Source organism: Protopterus annectens, chromosome 15.part0 (genome assembly GCF_019279795.1).
Source record: "Protopterus annectens isolate FY-2018-M chromosome 15.part0, PAN1.0, whole genome shotgun sequence".
Classification (NCBI taxonomy): Eukaryota; Metazoa; Chordata; order Ceratodontiformes; family Protopteridae; genus Protopterus; species Protopterus annectens.
Genome location: NC_056749.1, coordinates 20,643,572 through 20,648,302, shown reverse-complemented (window position 1 = coordinate 20,648,302; position 4,731 = coordinate 20,643,572).

The following is a 4,731-nucleotide window of genomic DNA, read 5'->3' as shown; positions in this document are numbered from 1 at the left end:
TGGCAGATCTGTGGCTTATATGTAATACATATTAAGCCAGGAACATTAAGTTCCATGAAGAAGGATGTATAATATTTTTCCTTCTTTATTTGTTACAGAAATCCAGTCCATAACAAATTTTGTTATAACCTGCACTCTAAACCTTCTAAGAAATCACTATGATTATTTTGAACTATTATATATTCTAAATGGTCTTAAGATATAAATCTTTATCAATGAATGTAAATGGGCTAAATAATCATATCAGAAGAGCAAGTATTAATAAGTATCTTTCCTTACATAAGACAGATATAAAATTTCTTCAAGAGACACATTTATTATCACAAGATTTATATAAGCTCACACTAAAAGATTATAAAATATTGACTAGCTCCCAATTTAACTAGAAAAGAAGAGTTGTACTAATTCTTTGGAAAAAAGTCTAAGACTCCCTAAAATTGTAAACTCATATATAGATAAAGATGGTATGTTAACATTAGTAGTAATTAAACTTGAAAAAAAATACTATACACTTATAAATTCTTACTGGATCCCCGGAATTGGTACAAAGTCAGTAAAGAAATACTTAGACATTATAACCTTACTCTCTAGAGGAGAGATGATAATTGCAGGGGATTTTAATTATATTCTTTCCTCTAATGAAACAAATTCTAAACCCTTTAAGATCTCTCCTGTAACAAAACACTTACATAATTATATCAATACAAGAAATCTAAAAGACATATATCATATGAAACTTCCCTCCTCCTTAAAGTTTTCTCATTACTCATATAGGTTTGGGACACAAACTAACATAGATAAAGTCTTAGTGTTGAATTCTTTACAATCAAAACTAGATAATGTATTACTAATACCCTGCCCCCTTTCTGACCATAATGCCATTACTTTTAATATAACTTTTCACACTGATCCCCTAATACATTGTCAAAGAATACCAGCTTATATTATGAAAATAAAAGGCTTTCAAGAATGGATGTTATCAGAAATTAATCAGTTTTTAGAAAGAAATAACAATGGAGAAGTATCAGGTACAATTCTATGGGACACCCTAAAAGTTGTATTGTATGGAGAAGTTAAAAGTTGGTATACACAAAAAAAAAATGGATAAAAGATTACAAGACATCCAAATAGAATTAGATAACTTAAAAGGCAATCTTATACCAAACTATAAGAAAGTATTGGATAATATAAATAAATTAAACAAAGAATATCAAAATGTTTTGCAACACAAAATATCTATACATTTAGAGAAAATCAAATTATGCTCATAATCAATCCTAAAAGTCTACATAAAATTGCAGTATGATCAAAATACTTAAATGAAAGAAATCACATAAAATAAATTATATATGTTGAAAATAAGAGGAAAATAAAAGCTACTAATTTAAACTGTATACTACAAGGATTCAAGAAACATTATGAGAATATAAATACTCTCAAATCAATAAATGAAAATAGAAATGTACACAAATTCTTAATTGATAATATTCCAAAGACCTTATCTCGTGGAAATATTGCCAAAACTGATAGACTTTTCACATTTAAAGAACTAAAAGATCAAATAAACAATTTAAAAACTAATAAAGCACCAGAGTTAGATGGTCTGATTCCTGAAATATATAAAATTTTCCCTGACAATATCTTAAAAATATTACTAAATACATTTTATGAAATTAAAAATACATTTAATAGCCAACCATCATGGAAATATTCACTCATCTCACCCATACTTAAAGCTGATAAAGGTCCTACCTCTTGTTCCTCCTATAGACCCATCTCACTATTAAACATAGATTACAAGATTTTTATGAGCATAATATCAAACAGAATTAATTCCATTATACCTAGCCTAACAGAAGAAGATCAGACAGGTTTTATTAAACATACAAAAGTCCAAGACAATATAATAATACTTCTGACCCTAATAGATTTAGCAAATAAAAATAAAAATGAATTAACAATAATGAGTCTTGATATAAATAAAGCCTTTGACTCAGTTGGTCTTATTTATTTAAAGCACTACAACAATATAAATTTTCCCCAAACTTTATAAAATTAATTAGAAACCTTTATGAAGACTCTGTTTCTTTTGTAAAGATAGGTTATTTCTTATCACAACAAAAAACAAGTAATCTCCATGGTATCCCCGAAGTCTCAAAACAACCCACTAAACAAGTGTAGTGGGTCCAAATACAAAATAGTGTAAGAAACTTCTCTGTGTGGAAGATTTTCAGACCATATATTTCTAGTTAATCACAGTATATTAATCAGATCAGACAATAGTAGTAGAAGTAGCAAACTTAACCTCGTCTTAAGTCAAAACAAAACAAAAAATAATAATATAAAATATGTAATTGTACAGCATTACTAAGTATTCAAAAGTAATCAAAGTAAGGCAGGCAGCCTGTTTCCAGTCGAAAATCCTTTATTAAATACACAGACAAGCGATCCAAGTAAAACAAAAATATAGTAATAATTTCCTCACAAGCTTTCTAAATATATATATACTTTTTATCAGGCATGGGAGTAGTTTATTGTGCTGTAAAACAAAGTGTTATTGGTACACATGTTAAATTCACATCCCTTCCCTCTTTTAGGAAGCCTGGACTAAACTACTACTGCTCAATTAAAAGTGCACTGGAACTTAGAAAATTACCACATTGTTTACATGAATAATTGTATTTTATTTTATTTTATTCTACCAGTTGGTTTTAAATACCGTTTTAAATCAGTTGTAATTTAAGCGTATATTTTGTTTCCATCATCATACATACATTTTATTCTTATTTTATTTATTTAATTATTATTATTTTTTTTTCTGGTTCTTTTTTCCACTTTATTCAAAATTATGTGTAATAACAATACTAACTAAGTATACAATTATATATATTTTTATAGATTGTTTTTAGAGTTCTTGTACACAGACCTGAAGAAGTCTAGAAGGACGAAAGTGATTTTTGTTAACAATAGGTTATGAAAATAGAAATTGATTTTTACATGCAAAATGTATATGTATATATTTATATATATTTTTTGATTGCCAAATGAGCTAAGGTTGATATATTTCCAGCCATGTTGTATATTGCCTTGGATAAAATCACAGACTTAATAATCTACTTAATAATCTGGTTAAATAATAGGTACCACATAATTATACATTTTATTTAAAGTATATAAGGGTTATATTATTATGACAGCTACTAAGTAGGGCAGGACCAGCTCGAATGTCACACTGATGGGGGAAGGGATGTGACTTTAACATGTGTACCAATAACACTTAGTTTTGTAGCACAATAAACCACTCCCATGCCTGATAAAAAGTATATATATATATTTAGAAAGCTTGTGAGGAAATTATTACTCTATTTTTGTTTTACTTGGATCGCCTGTCTGTGTACGAAGCAGGCTGCCTGCCTTACTTGGATTACTTTCAAATACTTAGTAATCCTGTACAATTATATATTTTCTATTATTAGTATTTGTTTTATTTTGTTTTGACTTAAGACGAGTTTAAGTTCACTACTTCTACTGCTGTTGACTGATCTGATTCATATACTGTGATTAACTAGAAATATATGGACTGAAAATCTTCCACACAGAGGAGTTACTTACACTGTTTTGTTATTTCTTATCCCCTTCCTTTAAACTTACAAAAGGTACAAAACAAATTTGCCATCTTTCCCCTTTAATTTTCGCTCTAGCTGTAGAACCACTAGCTAATTATATTAGGAAACATGTCCACATTAAAGATTATAATTTAATAGTGACTTATTTCCAAAGATTCAGTTATTTGCTAATGATTTATTATTAACTAGTCGAGACATTGAAACATCTTTGGATCAACTACTCAGCACTTTAAATTTATTTGAAGACTTGTTAGGACTAAAATGTAATTGTAACAAAACCCAGACTGTGTTAATAAACAAAAGGGCAACTATGAAAATGAAGAGTTACAAATGCTTTAACTGGGACAATACACAAATTAAATACTTGGGTGTTCAAATTAATTTGACTCCTAAGAATACAATTACTATGAACTATAATATTTTAACAAATTTAATTATCAATCTCACAGACAATTGGAATAAACTTTATTTTACCTTTGAAGACAGACTAATGCTAATTAAAATGATAGTGCTACCTAAAATTATTTATATAAGTCAGTCTTTAATCATTCCCCCAACTAAGAAAATGTAAAAAAAAATGAATAATTTATTAAAATGTCTTTGGTATCCCCAAAAACCCAGAATTTCCTTACAAAGACATGTGGCAAGCTGGGAAGAAGGAGGTATTAGCTTTCTTAATATTGAATTTTATATAAATGCTACCATCTTTAATATAATTCTTTTATGGCTAAATTCCTCATGCAATTCATATTGGAAACTAATACACAAAAAAAAATTTTGTTAACCAATAATAGAATACTAATTGATCCTCTTATTACAATACATAAAAATGCCTTTATTTGGTCTTTAAAAAATATACACAAGATAAGCAGAAGTTAAAATCTTGCTCTTTTATTAATCTAATAATGGCAAATTTCATGAAAATCACCCAATCTAACCAGTTTATTAAATACTTATTAATATCCATTTTTCCTATTGCTTATACAAATGAGTCTAATCTCCTTTGATAAAAATAAAATGCTTGAATTTAAGAGTAACAACTTAGTATACTGGAACCAATTCTTATCCACCAATACAATTCACCCAGCTAACCATCTAGTTACTA